Below are 21,156 nucleotides of genomic sequence, written 5' to 3' on the forward strand. Positions count from 1 at the left end.
AACTGCATGTTTGTTCCAACAGAAGGAAATACCTGACCTAAGGTTTGGGTTTTGTTTTGCTTTTTTGGGTGAAAGAGAGGAGCGGGATTTTCTTAACCTTACTGTAGAAGTTGAGATTACAAGGGAAAATGACTGCTTAAATAATGTAGACCGAGCAAAACACACCTTTGAGAATCCAGCACATTACACACGACCACATTACATACATAACATTCATTCTTTGTAACAAAGATCTATATTTCAAATAAGCAGTTAAAACCTTTCCTGAGCAGGTTACAAATCCCTAAAAATGTTGCATAAACCGAAACCACTTTGAACTTTCTGTGATGGATTGCATGTGGAACATTTTGCAAGGAAGTTGGAGCCCAACACCTGTTTCAATGAAAACATTGAAGTTGTTCAAAGTTTCTGGCTCTGGAAACTCATTTTCATAGAGGATCTTCACTTGTGGCTTTGAATTTTCATTTTTCCACAACTTGACACCAAAGAATACTTCTAACACTGTAATCCAGACACCTGAAAAAACTAGTAGAATCTTCACAGGATGCTATTGACCTACAGGCTTCCTACCAAAAGATTTGACTTGTATTCCCATGTCATAGAATGAAAACATTTTCCTCTCTTTTCTATCAATTTATATAATATCACTTCATAACAAATTGGAAAGATGTATTTACACTGTATTGCTAATGGAACTTTGTCCTGATATACTTGCAACAGTTGTTAAACAACTTAAAAAAATAAATAAATAAAATCTACTTTCAATATGTTATTGTTTACCCCTTCATTTTGCCTAGGATATATAGTATTGAACACCATATGTGATTATTTCTGACCTCTGAGAGCAAAGAGTTGTTTTCTACCAATGCATCTAATCTCTGTAATCAGTCTAAACTCCAAAAAAAATTCCTCTCACCTCAGTGTCATGCCATTTTCGAAAGACTAATTATAAAAATAGACAATTAATTTCATTCATAATTTTAAAATGCTTGATAAATATTTTCTTCTCAGAAATTGTTGCTTTCAGCGAGACATGTTCATCGATATACACATTTGGTAGGGCTTCACGCTTTACAAAAAGGTTAACAATATACAAATACATGTTTCGGCCACCCTACTTAAGCTAACGATAGCAATTACATCATTTAAAGCACAAGCAGACCCATAGCTTTATCATTCTCCTTGCTCCCAAGAATAGAAGACATAAAAACCCAGTAAATCCCACCAGTGGAAAAAGAAGCACTGGGAGGCCCCAAAGCAATGCTCCGCCAGGCCTGGGAAATCCTCCCCAAGGACTTCCCCAGGTTTCCTCCACAGCTCTCGGGGTACTTCCCAAAGGACGGCTTTCCCACTGGCCTTCACAGTTTACAGCTATGGACATAAAGACACCAAGGGCTGACCTCTCTTGGCCCGGGCACCTCGGAGCGCCAGGCGGGCGTGCTCTGCAGGGAGCACGGGAGGTCCAAACAGCCCTGCCGGCGGGGGCTGGCGCAGGGGTAGGCCCGAGGAGCAGCGCGTGGGCAGAGGCCCAGCCCGCAGCGCAGAGGGACGGGCGGCGCGGACCGCTGGTTTTACTTGTGACGCATCGTCCGAGCGAAGTAAAGTGAGAGAGGTACAGCCAGTACCGAAAAGCTAGCAAGTAAGCGTTAGTGCTGGGAAACCCATGGTCTTGCAGAGATCTACGAGCTACAACATAGGAGAGTAAGTATTGGACAAGACAGAGAACCAAGAAATTGTTTCCAGCTCTTGCTGATGCCCGTTTTTTGAGAGTCCACAGCAAACTCAGATGCTGCTTACTCTGGTTTCCTAATCTCAAATTTCAATATTAAAACTGAAATTAATATTAATTCAGGAAGGCATTCCAAAGATCACCTGAGAACACACTCTAAGGGCAGCTAATAACTGGAACAGAGTGTAAAAGTTTTAACTACGAACATGAGAAAGACAAACAGTAAGATGCTGAAAGCAGCAGCATTTAACCATTCTCAGTGAGAGAAAGCAGTAATCTTTAATGAACAAATAGCAGGGAGAAAAGGCACAGGCACACACTAGTCATAACAATGACATTGAGGGTCTCTCTGCTGCTAGCTGTCACAGACACCAAAGAGGAATAGAGCAGATTCATTGCTGTGCTCTTGCAGAGGCTAATCACTAATTCTAGCTGATAGTTTGAAACGTTTTCGATGGTTGATTTTGTCCTATTACCAGACACAAAGTCATCAGCCACTACAGAGAATACAAACACTCAGTGGCAGATATGATATTCCAGATCAATTACCAGGCAGCAAGAGGACCTAGCTCAGCTGCTCAATTTCAGCTATTCATCAGCAGATGGGACTTAGTGCATATTAGGATTTCAGCTAATCATCATCCTTACATATAATGCATTGAGAACTTCATTAAAAAACACCCCAAGAAAATAACTAAAAAGGTTTAAGAAAGCTCACAATAAAAAAATTTGACAAATACACTCCTATTCTGAATGTCAGGTAGATTACAGAACAGAAGGTGATGGAGAGACCAAACATGGACCTAACCAAAAGTCAGCTCTAATTCAAGCAGCGAAGAGCTATTGAATCACTTTGCCATTCCCTTAACCTGCCTGTGAAATTAACTGATATTCAACACTTAGAAAAAACATAAGGTGCTTTATTCTAACTCATTCTAAAAATGAGTTCAGGAGCCTACCTGGAAGCACCCAGGAAAGAGGCCAGAGACACATCATGGTGAAATTAATTTTCCTTTCAAGCCACCTTGTCTGACAAGCAGCAGCACAAGCCCCCTAACAGCTTGCAGCTACAATGTCTGAGACCCAGCTGAGGCCGAACGCCTGGGCTCATTGCCTTTTAATTTCCATGGCACTCTCAGACCTCTCGAGAGCTTGCCAGAGGCAACAACAATAGTGCAAAATGTTCATAACTACATATTTCATGTGAGCCACCAATCAGGAATCAGTTTATTAGTGTTGTCAATCTACTTTGATAGGAACTGGAAAAACTACAAGGAAAGGCTTTATTTCTTGACTTCACATGAGGCACCTAGTTGTCAGGGTTTTTTCTCTTAGAATCTTGCAGTTTGATGCTGAATACAATCAAGTTCTCAGACTCCATAAACCCATGTGCATATGATCCCATGCCCCCACTATGTGTGACTGCTTAGTTTCAGATTACTGCCAATTAAAATACAAATAGAAGAAGAGGTCCAGAAAGGAGACCATGCTGTGTCAAGGTAGGACACATTTTATTCTATTTAAAATTACTGTAGATACACTTAAATTCAGACAAGGAAAGCTGTGAGGTTTGGATTTAAGAAGAAGGAATCAATCATCTTGCTGCTCAAGGGAAAGAAGGATTTAATAAAATTGAAGTGGCACAGCTGAAGACATCATCTTTCACTGCAGCCAGTACAGGATTATGGGCAGAGAAAAAAGAAAACCAGTAGGAGAAAGGGACTGGAGTGAGGAACAAGAAAGTATTTTAAACCCTGGAAAACAAAAAATTCAATTATTTATTGCTAGTGACCATAAGCCAACAGAAAGTATTATTAAAAAGAAGTCTTTGCTTGTCTGCACAGATACTTTATTCATTTATCAAAATCTGTAATTTTGATGCAAATTATTTCTAAACTAATTTGTGTTTAGGCATGGAAAACCCCTCTTGTTCACACTCTCGATTTAGTAACACAAGGTCTTTATTTTATTTAATTTGACCTCAAGCCCTAAAGCCAATTTATATTTTGTAGTAAGAATAGATGCTCTACCTTTCTGGCTAGACTACGTACATCGATGCACAGCTTTGTTTCCCATGCAGGGGAAATTAAGGATGCTTTTCCACTATTTTTCTTCTGCATTTTTGTAACATTACCTAAAAGCCATACAGTTAGGTCTTAAGCTGTATTGATACCCTTTTTATCTTTTCACCAGACACATATTAAAAATAATAAAAAAAAGAAGCAGACATATATTAGCTATGCTAATAGCTATGTTATCGAATCTTGCACATAATTTATATGGGTTTCAGGTTTTGTTTCTACAAACTTTAGGAAAACTATAAAGGTTTTAAGAATCCAAAACATGCAATATGTTTGAACAGAGCAGAAAAGGAGTCAACTGCTTAAAATCCATACATAGCCAATTAACTTATATGACACACAAATGATTACAGATGTTTCAAAAATGTAACCTTTTTCCCAGTCCGTGTTTAGAATTCACACTGACAAAATTCCCACTTCAAGCACCACCCGCTTTGAAAAAGCCACCCCAAATGGTGAGCACAGATATGGCATGTATATGTTTACATTATTTAATTAAGCAACGCGGTGTGGCTGAAGTTGTGAGAATAATCAAATCATTAATGTCTCAGGAGTATTGTGTGACATGCTGGGAATGCTTCCCACCACAGGCTTCACTCAGGAGTGCTATGTTTTCATTCCCCAGGAAAGTACTGCAACAATAATCCTGCCCCATCATACTAACATTTAACAGCTGCAAATTACACGTCCTTATCTTTCATGTTTCTTTATCTTGTTGTTTCACAGTTTTGGTGGGTTTTTTTCCTCCTAACAGCCACCACAGAATTACAGACCATAAATGGATTTAGGCAGGAAGGTCATCTGGGCCAACCTCCTGCTTGAAGCAGAAATAAACCCTTTCAAGGACTGTCATGTCAGAGGTCGTATTTCAGAAAGTGGCTGTCTCACTGGGGGACACAGAGGGCACCCCACTTCTCTTGCAAACAGTATCTCTCCGACTGACACATTTTCTTCACCCCTTGAAAACAACCACAGGGTGGGATAAAGCGATGCTAATTGGAAGTCCCACATCTGACATGGGGGTGTGGTGAGACAGATGGAGGAGAATGGCATTCTGTTTCATCCCGATCCAGTGAGAAGAGAGGGGGAAAGGCAGCAGCCACATGAAGGAGCAAGAGGGAGCACAGACACCAAAAGTCTGTGTGAGGAAACTGATTCCAGCTCCCCGAATCCCACATCATCCAGAGTGAAAGCATCCTTCCATGTACCACTGCTCAGCCTCCCCTCTTCTCTGCTGTATCTCAGAGCTGCTCTACGTATGATGCCGGCGGGTGGACAATGTATATACCCACATACATCCCAAAAGGGGAGGCATAGACTCTTCAGGAGGCCTAGCTCCATATGGTCAGGACAGAGTACATTTTCACTGAGAAACATGCTGTTGAAGGTAAGACAACTGTTGGTTAATACCAATCAGACACACACTGACTATATGGACCTCTCCTCCCACCTACTTTTTTTGTCCTATTGGGTGGCTTTCCTCTCTTTTGTACTAAACGGAGAATAGCAATATTTGGCCTAATAAACCATAACTGTTATTCACAGTCCTTACAAAGACAGAAAATATATTTTCCACATTTACCATGGTGGTCTTGATGCTGGCCCATTTTTATTTTCATTTACAAAACTAAGCATTGTCTGGTGTAATAGAAATGAGACTCAATACTAGTAATGAATACTTTGAGCAGGAAAAAATCTACTTTGGCGATAAATTATCTGCAAGTCATTTTCTCACCTCACACCACAACGCTGCCATTTAAGAGAAATGATTGAAAGTGAATGTTTTTGTAAGATCAGTTTCTCCTGCTTTGAAAAACAGTAGTCTCAGCTTCCCTGTGACATTTGACTTTTTATGAATGTTTCAGTATTTTTACTGATCACATGAGTAGTGATCAGGTATTTTACACAAAAGCTGTACTGAGCTGGCATCGTCTTTTGCATTTTACACATAAGCATCAATAAAAGGTTCTTAAAAGTTTCCAATTTCTTTCTTCTAAAAATTACCTTTGTGTGCCGTATACATTTAACACAGGCATTTGATCATGATACCCTCCCAAACAATTCTTAAAATGCAGTCAGCTTTGTCTCCTTCTCATTCTCCAGGCAATCTGAACTATAAATGATTTTCATTATCAGTTGTCAAGTCTTCATATAGCAGAAAAGTCATAATAAAAAAAAAAAAAAAGAGAGAAAACACTGGAAAGAAACCCTGTGAATGAGAAAGACCATGATTTATTTTTGATAACAGGATGATTTTGACTCTAATATGCAGCTGCCATCAGCCCCTGTGTTTGTCTCAAGGGTGCTATTTGGGTTCTCAATTAAGCTAGTTTAACAAAGAAAGGCAGAGAAATACCCTTGCAATAATAAAAAAGGAAATGACAGCCCAAGACAACAGTAAGTCTAGTCATCCTTTTAAAATAATATTTTCCAACCTGTCAACGTGTTTTATGATAAATACATGTTATATTGAGATGATTTAAAAAAAAACAAAAAACAAAAAAACAAAACAAAACAAAAAAAAAAAAAACAACAACAACAAAAAAACAGAGAGCACTCTTGAATATCCTTTCATGGTTTCCTTCAGATCATTTTGTTAGTGCTTACCTGACTGTAATTTGTATTGTACCTTCTCTAATGCACTTAAGCTGAGAGTAGGCTGTGCAAGCCCTGTGGCAGTCTCACTAGCTTGAACACGCAGAGCCACTGTCCCTTCCCCGGGAAATAAGGTACTTCCAGTTATGTCTACATGGCACTCCAGCAAGAGACCCCCAAACAGCAGCCATAGCACTGTCATGGAAAACAAGGATTTTAGAGTTCCGAAGCTCACCTGTCTGGTTATGTCCTTTTTTGACCCACAGTATTAGAGAAGGAGACCTCTCTTGGTAGCAGAGAAGGATGAAAAATTTGGCTTTTTTACAAGCTTGTGTTGGTCTTATTTGTGTTTGCATATAGTATTAGGTGTGGACATGAGACTTCCCCATGGGAATCTACCAGGAAAAGAAGTCCTGCAGACATACGCTGCTCAAGAACACAATTACTGTGTGCCCTGCATCCTTGGTTAATAATGGTGTCATGACATTTTGATTTCTAAAGAAAGAAAAATCTCTCTTCCTTAAGTGACTGAGCCATAACAGCATGATTTAAACTATCTCAGGATAAACTTTCAGTATTTTCTGTTTATATTCTATAAGATTGCAAAACTTAACCCACGCTTCTCTTTACCTGTAGAGATATGTACAACTCCTTTTCTGCAAATATTATGTCTTCGGATGCCTTTGCTGTGTTATCAAGAGAGCTAATAAAATGGGCTAGCAGGCAGAGCACAGCATCTTAGAGCTATTGCTTGCAAAAGCCTTCTCGGCCTATGTTTTTGTCTCTTGTCTTGGGCCTCTGTTGACTGCCCATCTATTTCTAAATGGTTCCTCATGGACCTACTCTGGATGACCTTGAAGAACCTTCTCCTTTCCTATCCTTCTTGTAAGTATGACCTGTACATTTTTGTGCCTGTCGCTCCTTTCTTTACCACTCTATCACTGGACATGCTCTTCACAGCCCTCAATTTCACTCGATTTCTGCTGCTTTAAATCAGGCTCCATTCTTCTATTGATTCATGGACAAAATCAGATTCCTTCTGAACTCACTGGTAATCTTCAAGGACTCTGGACATGATGATTTAATTTAAGGACTTACCTTTCAGTTGTGTTTTTCCTTTCTTTTCTCTTCCTCGTGCAAAACTTGAAATTTGTCTTTGCTTCTGATTCATTTCTCCAATTCTTTTAACCAAACAATGTTTCTATAGTACTGTTTTCTACAGATTTTAGCAGCCTGCCTGTATATTTGAATTGTATAGTACATTTCAGACTAAGTTTGGATGAGAAAAACTATAAGAAAGTAAAGCATGCAGGGAAGACTTGTGTTTGTTTTATACTGTGCTGAGCTTCTTTCCTAGCACAGATCAAGAAAAGGGAGGCAAATCCAGACAGAAGTTCATTAAATTGTGCCAGGCTACTTAGTCTCTGTCTTACATTGTATGGACATAGCCTCCTTTTCTTCCACTGCTTTGTTACATTTCCTAATTTTGGTTGTCGGCTGCAAGCAGGAGTTCCTATTCCACCTGAGGATTTAGGAAAGACACTTAGTGTGATAATGAGGCCAGCAGGTCTAAGTTAAATTAACTTGAGAAAACCGTGATGTTGTTCTATGGATACTATGTTTTCCAATTAAATGTAAGTAAGCACCTAACCGTTACCTTATAGATGAACTCTAGCATCATAATCTCTCATATTTAATTTTTCCATGAACACAGAAACATCCTACATAAAAAAGATTACAGAATGCATTCTGTTGCTATTAGGGAACCACTGCACTCAAAAGACTCAGTTTTCTATTCTTTGCATAATTAGGTTTTTCAATTAGTTTAATTTAAGACACGGTAGATGAATAATGTAAGCTCAAGCTCCAAACGTGTGAGAAACTACATTTGCAAAGATCATTTTAATTAGACCAACCGGCTCTGCATCCAGACCCATAACAAGCAATACAGTTTTATCACCAAGAGTTACAGAAGACTAGACCAATTCTCTGGCTGACCTACCTTTCCACCTAAGCAAGGCAATACAACAAGTCATTATGATTTTAAATACCTGCAAAAACACTAAGCATCACATTAGGCAAAAACAAAAACAGATACGCCATTTTGAAAAATAGGCTTTTAGTGTTGCAAGTATCCAGCTAGCATTTTCAAGGTACTGAGGAGCTTACTGACACCCATCTGCCTCTTATGCTATGGGTACCAAGCAGGGTCCTCATGCATGTGGGATGTCTAGCAGTCACTACGGGTAGAAAAAATGCACAGCTACACCTGAATTCTAGCCAAATTCATAGAAAAATCCCTTTTACTAATGGAAAAACCCAACAAAAATTTTAATCCTCAAACTCTTTAAAGGTTATCACAATCACTGTTTTACAAAGAATTTTACTGGTAAGAAGTATCTCATGTAAAGTAGGTTTAAAAAAAAAAAAAAAAAAAATCAAAATTGTATCTGCATATAGCTTACTTGCTAACTTAGACTTAGAGCCTGAAGTTGTTTAATAAGATCTTGAAAAATTACTTGCAATCAAAATGTAAATTGAGCCTTAACTCTAGTTTTGGAAATTCAGTAGAAATTAAACAATAAGGAGTCTGTATTTTTATAGGGTTTTCTTCTTTCAACCTATAATTTACCACACCTGCTTGAATTCCTTCCTAATCCTTTATAAAAGCTGAGCTGTTACAGTTTATTGTTGTGTAAAGTATATTATTAAAATATACATTTGTTTTTGTCATTGCTTATGAAGTCTTTTTACGAATCCAAACTTTTTTGTTTTTTGTATGTTGTTTCATACACATAGGTTATAAAAATACATTATATTGTTAATATAAATAACATTAATACTATTTTAAAGATAAGTAGTATACTCTGTCAGCTAAAATATGATGCAACTGTGATTGTGAAATGATGTTTTGGATTGTTACTATCTACCAGGTACACAGAGCAAGAGCAGTTCTGGTTACAAGAAACTTACAGTATATGAGAACAGACAGAAAAAAGATGGGGAAAAATGCCATTATTATCCGTCCTCTGTTATAGATTCAAACCTGAAAAATTTAAAGGCTCAGGTGTATGGTAGGCCACCATTTTAGGGTCTGAATTACGACACGGGAAGTAGTGTGTCCAGCTAGCAGGAAAACTCATCATTCTACTTCTGAAAGCTGAAAATTAAGTAGTTATCTCAAAGTCACCCTGAGAGTCGATAATGCAGCCAGGTAGTGATCCATGTCTCCCTCTCCCCAGTCCAACCTACAGGGTCATACTAGCTTCTCAGTTAAATACAACATGAAGCTCCAATCCCACTGGCTGTTATTTTTCTTGACTAAACTAGTTTTTACAGCCTCTTATAACACAAGCACCCTAGGTGCAGCCAAGAGCAGTGGTACTTTCAAAAAACCTGTACAGTAAAATATTCACCAGGTACACCGCTGCTATTCATTGCCTCGCGAGGGCTGAAAAATCCAGAAAGGGTAAATTCCCCTGTTTGCTTAACGCTTTGTTGGAACATGGTGCCTACAATTATACGAGTCAATTAAATGAGCCTGGGGCTGTTCTCTGGCACTGAGGCCAACAGGCATGGAATAACTCACATTCACACTGTTAAATTCTCCTGCCCTCCAAAACAGGGCAGCCACAGGCATAACCCTTTACGGTGGTTATCCCTGGCTCATCCCGATGCCCAAACCATGCCTGGGAACAGGGAAGACAGTGCTGGTTTGACAGGCCAAAATCACGCCCAGGACCTTTCCAGTCACACCCCAGCACCCAAGGACCTTCCCCATTAGCAGAGACCTGCCCTGGCCTCCTGCTGGACCCTTGTTCAGAGGTGAATTTCAGTCCATGCTAAAGAAAGACTATTTCCCTTTACCTTTCTCTTTAAAGGACACAGACAGATTGAATAACAACTGTGTTGATGTAATACCTTGGTTCCTGCTAAGTCACAAAGAAACCAGGTATTTATCCACACCTCTTTCATACGTCTGGGAGCCACAGCCAGCTCTATAATTTTGTGTGCTTCCAAATTTAAGGAAAGAAGGGGTCTTTTTTTCTGTAATATAGCCATTAATAATGAATAAACTTTGTTCAGATGTTTGGTTTCTCAAATCACAGGGACCCAAATTAAATCACCTATATGAAGGTAAAAATCCTTTTGATTTCAGAGTGGGAGGAGAGAGGTATACACATTTTTTGTTCTCACCTGCACCCTCCATGGACTTTCTACTCCTCTGCATTTCCAATACTGCTATTCAAACAGGGAAGGGGGGGGGGAAGAAAAAAAACAAACCAAAAAACAAAGAGAGCAAGAAAGACAGTCTTCCTCAGTCCGTTAAGAACAAAGAACTAACGCCCACATGGAGAGACTGCTTTTTATAACAAACACACCTCCTAAAAGTTAATTACTTTCAATTTAACACAGCAGGAGTGACTGAAGGCACCACTGAAACAAGCAGTGCCATCTAACGGAGGAACCACCTTGTGTAATTTGAGCATCCGAACAGTGAGAAAATGAAAAGTCCACGTTGTATGTATGTCAAGCCACAAGCACACCAGGAATTTTTCAACAAATAGAAGATGATTCCTGCCAAGAAGAGCCTATCCTCTAAGTTTAGACCTTTTTGAAGTAATCAGGCTGCATAGGTGACTGCAGCAAAACCAGGTGGCAGAGGCTGTTTTTTTCCAGGGTGCACGACAGCTTGGTACTAAATGAAAGCACACCACAAGCAGCTGGTGACTCAGTCCCAAAAGGGCACGTGCCATCACTTACAGAGAGGCGGGGGAAGAAAATTAAGATTCAGGGTTGCTCCTCCTCTCCCCAAAAATCAGCCCTCCTGTGAGGTGGCAATAATAGCTGGCACCTCGTCTCAGGACTCTTGCAGACTCCATCATGCACCATGGTGTTTTCTTCTATAAATGTAAGTTCACAGAATGAAATGGTAATGAAAAGTCCTTATGTGACTTTTCAAATCCAAACCAGGTAATGTTATATTTCAGGGGGAGGATTGCAGGGGGCATCACCATTAAACAGTTATTTTTAACTGTGGTTGGTTAAAAAATAAAGAGAAAGAAAGAATGGGAGGGAAGAAGAAAAAAAAAAAAAAGAGTGCCTACATTATTAATAGATTAAACAAATTAAAATGGTATTTGTATTCCAAAATACTCAAGGCTTAGAAAAATATCTTGAGAAGGCAATACAAATCTAAGTTAATTGTGCAAATTAAAAGAATGCTGAAGTGTTATATGACAGACACAGAAAAAAGCATGAGCAATAAACTTCTCAATGGAAGATTCATTAAAAATTCCTCTATAATTTAATTAAAATCATTCCAGGAAACTAATCTTAAAACAATTTTAATCTTAGCTTTAATTCTCTAATTCTTTTGGTGCTTGAGGACTTAAAGTACATCTGCAAGGAGAAGAATAATTTGGCACTTTGGAAAGCAAAATAATTAATGCTTGAATTTGAAGTGATATATATCCTCATGGCAGTTAGCAGATTATTTTATAAATTCGTATGGCAAGATATATATAGTTATATAAGCATATATGGATAATTTGTAATCCACATGTAGGCTGACACATCCTTCAAGAAATTTTAAGCAGTAATCCCTTTTTATTTCAAAGGGAACCTTGGTGTGCAGTGATAGTATATTTATGCTCTACATTTTATTCAAGGGCTAATTAAATTCATATTTACATTCAAAAGCAAACTCAAAGTAACTACTAGTATACATAAAACACTGTCTTGCTTGTGCGGTTTCACATCTCTTGCTTATAACACACCGAAAGTCAAACCTAAATGGTTCACTCCTGTTTCTTTCTTCTTTTTATACATATGGGAAAACCGATTTGTTGTTACAGGGTTCTTCATTAGCAGGATTTCACAGAGAGAGAGTTTGTAGCTATTTTTATGTAAAAAAATTTATGTGTTTTATAAAAATATACTAGTTAAGCATCACTGAATCATTTGGTTGGTTAAAAAAAAAAAGGAAAAAAAAATAAAAAAGGGGGAGTTCTATAGATATTATAAATATTTAAGGCCTAAAAATGGCAAGGCAGTTTGAGATCAACTAAAAACAAATGGCAAGGCAGTTTGCGATAAACTAAAACCAAATGTACAAATACATGTTCAGTGTAACTGTGAATTTAACAGCAAACTATATTATGCTTGACTGAAATAGAACTCTGTCTTTTTTACATTAATAAAGACATATGTTCAACCATGGTAAAGACGCATAGGAACATACAGTTCTTTATGCATGACTGTTAGCATTACAGATAAGGTGATATTTAAGTAATTTAACCAGCCCATGAGTCTTCAGCTTCTATTTACACTAAGACTTGTCCTCATGTCATCCTTCCCACTTGGTCAACACAGCGGCTTTCAGGTAACCTTGTTGTCTCTATGAAGTCACTGGGACCATTTACTTCCTTGTTGGTATCAGCACTTGATTTCTTTTCTTTTAAATCCTTCCCAGTATTGAAAAGTCTTCCTTCTCAGTAATTCAGACTAGGTATGTTGGGATTTTGCAGGGAGATTGTCAACAGAGGGATGAGAAATAACAAAACACGGTGACCTCAAGCTTCTTGGCATTACCCTCTTTGTCTCACCTCCACCTCCTCTCTCCCATAGGGAACGATGCCATCTTCTAGTCACTCTGGCCAGATTGGCTGGACTTATTTTGTGAAAGCTCCCTCTGATAAGTGATGCATGAAATAGGATGTACCATCCAACATCTCCACCAGACCTCTCCCTGGTGCAGCCTGGCCATCGTGCAGAGGTGTACGGGGCAGGGAGGAGGTGCTGTAAGGCACCCCTGCATCGGTGTTACCTTGCACCGTGGTGCCCTGGCACCCCCCTGCCGTCTGCTGCCTCGAAGGCACCACCACCCCTTTGCTTTGCACCGCCCCGGGGTGCAGAGCACTCCCCGATATTGGTGTCTTCCTTGTGCAACGCAGGCGTGCTCTGCGTGCCATGGCAGCTCACAAGCTAATTGCTTATAGAGTTGCTTCACCTCTGCTAGTAGTAGTTAGTTTTAACATGGTAATATATTTACCAAGGGGATGGTCGGCTTGGATGGAGGATCTAGTCGACTGGTATCACGGTTTAATAACTAAGCTGGCCAAATGGATCAAGCTGCTTTCCCTAGGCTATTCAGTAAACCAGGGCTGCACTTCTGATTAACACCCAAAGTGTTTCCTTCTACCACCTTTTGCCCTGAATAGTAAAGCTGCCTTTCCAGAACAGAAATCAAGAAGCTAAGAAACCAATTATAGGCTGCTTCAAATTTCAGTGAGAGAACAAAGTGTGGAGAGCATAAAAGTACAGAATACTAACAGCTAAATCTTGGAAGAACAAAGGGTGAGAGTTGTTAAAAACAAACAAAAAGATAAATTCATACTGTTACCTATTTTAGAAAGGGACATATATTACTGTGCCAAGATTAGAGATGAAAAAGCTACATTGATCCACATTTATCCTCAATTACCACTGGGAGATGAGGGTTCAGCTTCTTGTTTCATCTGCAGGATTCTTTTATGAAAAGCCAATTAAATTTTCTTTTGGTAGAAGCAGTCTGCCTCTTCGTAAAATCTCTGTCCCTTGCTCCTCTATTTCTCGGATTCTCCTCTATAAAGATAATGAATGCTTCCTTTTCTCTTACCCTTTGTCTGAAATGGCTTTTCAAGTTCCCAGGAACCACATCCATACAAAGTGACTACCACAAGAAAGCCCCATTCTCAGCAATGCCTCTAGACACCACTAGGGAGTTAAGTATATGAAAGGTTGGCATAACTAAACTTTAATAAATCAGATGTTAACAAGGAAGTCCATAAACTTCTATCCGTAAGTTCAAATGTTCTTTCAATAATACTGCAGTCATATATAAAACATCCTCTGGCATTAAAGTTTCCATCATTTAGACCTTCCCTCTTGATGTTTTCAGTGTGTTTAATAAACTAAAAACTGTTCATAAATGAATCACAGGCTCCAACTATCAATTCAATACTCTTCCCAGTAAACACAACATCAGAAAGCCAAACTGTTTTAAACATACAAGACTATAAAGTTCTCCTTTCATTCACTATGTCTTCTGCACCTGCTCTAAATACTTTTTAGCTTAATTGATGGTCTCTAAACAATCAGTGTTTATATTCACTTTGGAGCGGCTTCAGCAGGAAGATAATAGTTACTGTTTGTTTTCCTTCTGTGTCCCAGCTGTCACTCAGAGCCACACTGAACGGAAACTTTTTTTCCATTGCAGAGGCTGGCAGGAGACTCCTGCACCCACCACAGCCATTTGTTGCCCGACTCTGATTAACACTTCACACATTAACCATGCTTCTTCACCTACATTTTATGTTCAAGCACTAGCATTTTTATTGCATTCCAGTAAACCAAACCACTTTCAGGCAACAGGAACATACAGGGTAGTAAACCTTGGCCTGAGGTCAACCACTCCTACAGCCAAGTCTCTGGGACTATCACCCAGGGAAGCAAACTGCTTGTCCCTGGGCATCCCACTCCTCTGAACCCCCTTATTATTAAGTAGACCATGGGGGTGATCCCATACGTCACAGATCCTGGGGGTGAATAACCCAGGAGCACTGCATTTAGTGAGACCGGGACCCAAACTTTGCTTCCCCACTCCTGGCATTCATGCAGCCTTTGGGGAGCTGCATCATCGTATCCCCCATGGCCCAGGCTCCCTGGGTGGGCCATGAGGAACAAAAAAACATAACCTCAAGCTTTGAATGTACCCTATATTTCGACCCTGAATCCACAGAGCACTCAGCAGGATAAGAAAAATTAATGCTGTGTAGGTGGATGACTCACACACTTCCACGAAGAGAAAAAGAAAATGAGAGGCCCTGCCTGATGTTTTGATAGGGAGAATTTCCATAGCAGTTTAATCGTTCACTTTTCAATAGGAACCAAGTTTAAAAAAAAAAAAAAAAAGAAAGAGAAACAAAGAAAAAAAAGGCCATCTTTTTATTAGCCCATATGTGACAAAAATGTGGCAATCCCTGAAGAATGTTAATGCTGCAAAACATAAATTATTGCTGTTTCTAGTCAGCATGCCTCATCTGTGCTCTCATTACCCCAGTGTTGATGTCCAGCTGACACACCACTGAGTAAATACCATATAGGAAGCTAGGGAGGAGTCGCACCTTGAAAGATTTCAACCAGCTCAGAAGATGTGCTAAGCTGCAAAGCTCCAACAGGCTCAGCACTTGCACAGTTCAGACTTCGACCCTATATGCACCTAAAGAGAGGATGGGTATACTTCAGACCCAGACCTGAGGGGTCGTGTCATGGCCAGCATGAGCACAGGAATGATGTCTCAAAGCCCAGTGACAGAAGCTGCCTCATCACAGTCTGGCTGCAGCTCTCCTCTTCTACTTCTGTGATGCTTCTGGGGCACCTCCCTAAGGCCAGACCTCTCTTCTCCAGGAAGAGCTGATCCAGCTTCCCATGCCACATCACTGTACGTCCATCACTGGGTAATTTTATTTTCATATTTGAAAACAAAACCCTCCCCCTTCAGCAAAAAAAAAAAAAAAAAAAAAAAACAACAAGACTTGAAATATTTAAATTCACAAGGACAGAGCGATTCTCGGGAAAGTTGTGATTTCCAATATTAGACTGCGGGTAAGGTAACTTTTTTTATCACATCAGAGTTACAGTTTCTCAGTTACATGTTTTTCAACAACACATTTCCTAGCATTATCAAAGGAAATAGTGATACCTAGCTAGTATGCTGCAGGTAACACCAGCATCCTTTCTTAAAGGAAGAAACACTTCTCACTGACCAAGAGTGATAGGTGTTCAGAATTCTTCATAAGATGTCCCTTAATTATCTGTCAACTCTACTCCTCCTGAATCAGGGGGTAAATGACAGGCGCCACCAATATGGTGCCATCCCCTATGACAAACTGACCATTTTTAGAAAGCATGCGGATAAAGGCATGGATATTGCCAAAAATATGCCTCCGTAACAAATGTTTTTTAATGAATGCAAAAAGAAACCAAAAAGCTCCCTTCTATGAACTGTGTTTTAATATTTCTCTTGTGAACTGAGTGAAAACACGAGGACATACTGCTTTCAGCTGTGAGGCTTTTGTATTTTACATAAACATTCTTGTTGTTAGGGAATTGATACCTGACAAATTCCACCCATTGATTTATCACATTTCACACAAAACCGCATATAATCTCAAATTGTTGTTTTTGCATTTACAGTACTATCATTGTATCCCACTATGATTACAGCACCTGTGAAACGTAGTGCCTGGGGGAAAACTACTGTATTGCCATCTCCTTTCAATTAATGAAGTAATTCAATACATTTACCTTTGTGAGCACTGTCGTTTTTTACAACCAAAACTACATATTTCCTAGTGAAACACTGCAACAAAGGTTCCTACATTTTGCTTGTTTAATATGGTGGGTAATTTTCAGGGGGAAAAAAAAAAAAAAAAACCAAACCAAAAACCGAGATACTGATTTGACTTTTTACCATAAAATAATTTTTACCACTTATTATGTTTCTCTTTTTAATATTTAAATTTAAGTTAAAACTAGCACTTTCTACAGTTTGGTGGGGTTACTTTACTAACAAATTTAGCAATAAAATTTATCAAGCTGATTAAGAAAGGATTTTCATATCGATTCAGTTACATTTTAGATAGTCATCTTCACAGCCTATAGAAACTTAAAGCACTTCCTGTAATTATTCTTATACAAAGCTTGGAAAAGACAAAAAAAAAGAGCAGAAATTTCATCTGTTTCCTTCATTAAGTAGAATCTGTAAAAAGCCTAATCCTGTATTTCATTGCACATGCATAGCTTCTCTTTATACTCAGTGGAACTGAGGGCCAAGTCACACCCCTATTGAGTTATTCTAAGATATTATTCAAACATAATTCAAAGCATATTTTTCCTCTACAACTCTATAAACCATGAAACAAATTGTCAAGTTTGGTTTTCAAGGCTTTAAAAGATACCATTGACTTGACAGTGCTCGGAAAGAGTGCTCTCACAGGACAACTAAAATTATAACTCTAAAGAAAATGCTTTCAGACTCTCCTTGTCTTTCCTATGCTTCCACTATGAAAAAGCTAAAAACAAATATTCCTACTCAGCAAAAAATATTCCTCCTGAATCTACTTATCTAGTACTCATCCATAAAAACAGTTACATTTATCCCTCAAATTGATTGATCTCACTTATAGAATATAGACATAACCAAGAACTATCTAGTTTTCAAAAATAATAGATAACAATTAGAGAGGGAGGAAGGAAAAATATGGAAATAAATATATTGAAAATGGCCCACTTGTAATTCCTGAGGGTGTAAGCCAGCTTCGGACTTTAAGGAGTCCAAAGTTAGTTCAATGAATAAAATGAGTCTCATTCTCACTTTAAAATAAGGCTCTACAGGTGTTTTTCCTTTTGTTGGAGATAGTTGTCAAAATGCTTATGAATGGAAAAAAACTAATACTTTATTATTAGTTGGGCTCTACTTCAGCATTTGGTTTCCTTCTCTTTCATTGATGCACACACAAACCTGACTATTCACATTTTCACACATTTTTAACGAGTGCAAATCAGGGAAGATTTGGATGCAGTAAAATAATGATGCTGCTAGAATTTTCTGAGGATGTGTAACTCAATCCTGCAAAGTATGGTTATGGTGGGTTAACCCCAGTGGGCAATGAGCACCACACAGTCACTCACTCACTTTCCTCTCACCACCCTCAGTGGGACAGGGGAAGAAGAAAGGAATAATAAAAACAGGAAAACTTGAGGGTCAAGATAAACCAAACAAAGTAATTGTTTAATAAGTGAATGATAAGTGGAAGAAGAGGAATGAAACCAAAACAAGTAATGCAAAAGCAATCACTCACCACTTCCTGTGGGTAGACCGATGCCCAGCCAGTTCCCAAGCAAAAGATGGCTAATTCCCTAATGCTCTCTGCTTTCTCTTTTTTTTTGCTGAGCATGATGTCATGTGGTATGAAATACTTCTTTGGTTAGTTCAGTTCCTCTGCCTGGTTGTGCTCCCCCACCCCCGAGTCTATTCACTGGGGTGGCACAGCGAGAAACAGAGAAGACCTTGATGATGTACAAACACTGTTCAGCAAAAGCTAGAATATTAGTGTGTTATCAGTTCTATTTCAGTCAAAATTATGAAACGCAACACCATATGAGCTGCTATGAAAAAAAATTACTCCATCCTAGCTAGGCCCAGCACAAAGGTATAATTACTGTGATCAAACCTGAGATACATTCAGGAGGAAAGGAACAATGAAGAATGTCTCCTAAGGCATAACAAACACTGGCAGGCTGCTGGGCTGTTATTTTTCTTAGTTTTTTAGCAATAGACCGTAGCTTTCTCTATTAATTTAGAGGGACCAAAGCACCTAACCACCTCTGCAAAAGTTCAACTTGGCTACACCATTTCCCCAAGATTTTAAATGCAATCTGAGCTCACGTATCTTTCTAGAGCCATGGTGCACATCACAAGGAACTCCAAGGGCTTAGTCTGAGACAACTTTTCTTAGTTGTGAGAAAACTTGATAAAACATATGCCTGCATATTTGAGATGTAATTTTGTGACTTTAACTACCACAGGCCATTCACAGCACTAGTAGGCAGCACACTTGTAGCACTAAGAGTACTAAAGACTCCAAGCTTTTTCCTCCCAACCTGAGGATAAAAATCTGCATGTGTTCACACAATTCACTTGAGGCAAGCTTGGAATTAAAAATGGGATTGAGTTTAAATAGGACAGACTTTCTAGCAATAGCTACTCATATTCAACATCGCTGACACATAGAGGACATTCACACAGTCTCTGCTAGCATCTCTAGGATTGTTGTCTAGCAAGGAGGACTAAGAAAAGTAAGTCAAACTGCTACTTCATGAAGAAGCAGCTGTATTTGTAGGACTCCTGTCAAATTTCCCACCTAAAGTCTAAAGAAGACATGTTAATAGGAAATAATCTGGAGCCATATTTCCTTGCTAGCTGGTCGGGGGAAACATGGGTGTCACTCATCATTCTCCTGTAGAAGACCCTTCCCTATGAACCTTTCCCTTTCTCACCAACAGCTAAGGGAGACATACCCATTTACCCTGGAGAAAAAAACAAACACATTCAGCCCTCTTTTGCCCATCCTACCACCAGGACTGACACTTTCCTCCTTTGATGATGTATCTCCTAGCTGAATCCAACAGTGGAGACAGATAAAACATTTCATCTGCTACCACCACAGCTATGGTGAGGAACCAATAATTAATAAAGAGGAGTTAGAGGTGATCCATCAGGTAAAAAGGACAGAGAATAATGAATATCCAGAAGTTATGGGCTTAAATATACAAGGCAGAAATGTGAAGCAGGGAAATAATGCAACTAATAAATCCTTACAAGGAGATGGAGTGGAGTTTTCCCCAGATGGGCTCACAGGAGTTGCCACCCATAGCAGAACATTTCTGGGGGAGGCTTGAATTGAAGTACTTTGCAGTATATCAAGGAACAAATTTGTGATCAAAATGACATCATGGATTTGGGAAGTTAGTCTGTCGCTAAAGAGGAATAAAAAACTCTTGTGACACATTTGCCTTTTATAGATCATAAAATATTTATTCCCTTATACAGATATGTTGATCCAGAAGTGTTAAGTGCCCTTATGCATCTTGCTTAGATGGCTAATAAGTTACAAAGAAATTCTTGGAGTGCCAGGCAAAAAAAAAAAAAAAAACAAAAAAACAAACTTACTTTTAAATTTGTTACCTTGTTGGCACTCATGATTCCTGTCTCCACAAATATATTCCTAGGCAGCTGTGGGGGAGTCTCAACAGACTCCTATATGAGGCAGTGAGCCAACTTGTAGTTATTTTAAAGAATGCATCAGTTGTCTAAAATTTTGCACCCTAGTACAGATCCTGTTTGTCTGAAAAGGATCCAGGCCATGTAAAAACGGTCTGCTGGACAGAGTCCAGAGTCTTACAGACTAAAAGCATATAACTTTACAACATTCCATGTCAAATCTTGCATGAAAATGCTGGTTAGCAAACTGTGATAGGTAAAAGGGGGGGAATAGCTTTTAACACCATCAAAATATTTTGAGGCCAATTGCAGAACTGTGGGAAGAGCAAAATGTAAAGGTAGCATCTGTAAAATATTTCATACTCCACTCTTGCTGGATTCTTGCAGTGAGACTTCAATCGCTGCTACACTTACAGGGAGGTACTACCGATATTTTCAGTTTACAAGGCATAGGCTCCTTGCCATCTGTTCAAAATTCAGATGACAAAATCATCTGGCTACCAGTATGGTCTGTTAAGCCCTTCTGCAAAACCCTTCACTGGTTTTCTGATGTATTGAGAATCAAATAGGAGGCATCAATTCTAAGAATACTTTCTTACATGTTTAGTTTTATTGCCATGAGCAGACCTACTAACTTACATGGGACTACACTATGTAGTAAAGTTAAGCAAGTGTGTGTTTGGAGGTTCAGGGCCTTAGATCCCTGTTCTGGTGCACGTTACCTAACACAGCAAGTAAGCTCTACAATAAAATTGATTCCTTCTACTTCCATTTCCCCTGTTTCCCATGGGAATGATGTATCAGTGATTTTTCAAATCATATGCAAATCTGCTACGCTTTCATTAACCCTTTTTAATTGTTTAAACATTGAAACTTTGTGTACAGGATGTGTAATTTCTTTGCACCACTTAATTCTGAGATAA

At 38.9% G+C, this 21,156-nt stretch overlaps 1 protein-coding gene across 1 annotated transcript in view; it reads right to left on the minus strand.

The window, feature by feature from the left end:
* MID1 (midline 1) overlaps positions 1-21,156 on the minus strand; it is a 260,084-nt gene that overhangs the window by 224,311 nt on the left and 14,617 nt on the right. The window lies entirely within an intron of this gene.

Source organism: Tyto alba, unplaced genomic scaffold (assembly GCF_018691265.1).
Source record: "Tyto alba isolate M040663 unplaced genomic scaffold, T.alba_DEE_v4.0 Super-Scaffold_14, whole genome shotgun sequence".
Taxonomy (NCBI): Eukaryota; Metazoa; Chordata; class Aves; order Strigiformes; family Tytonidae; genus Tyto; species Tyto alba.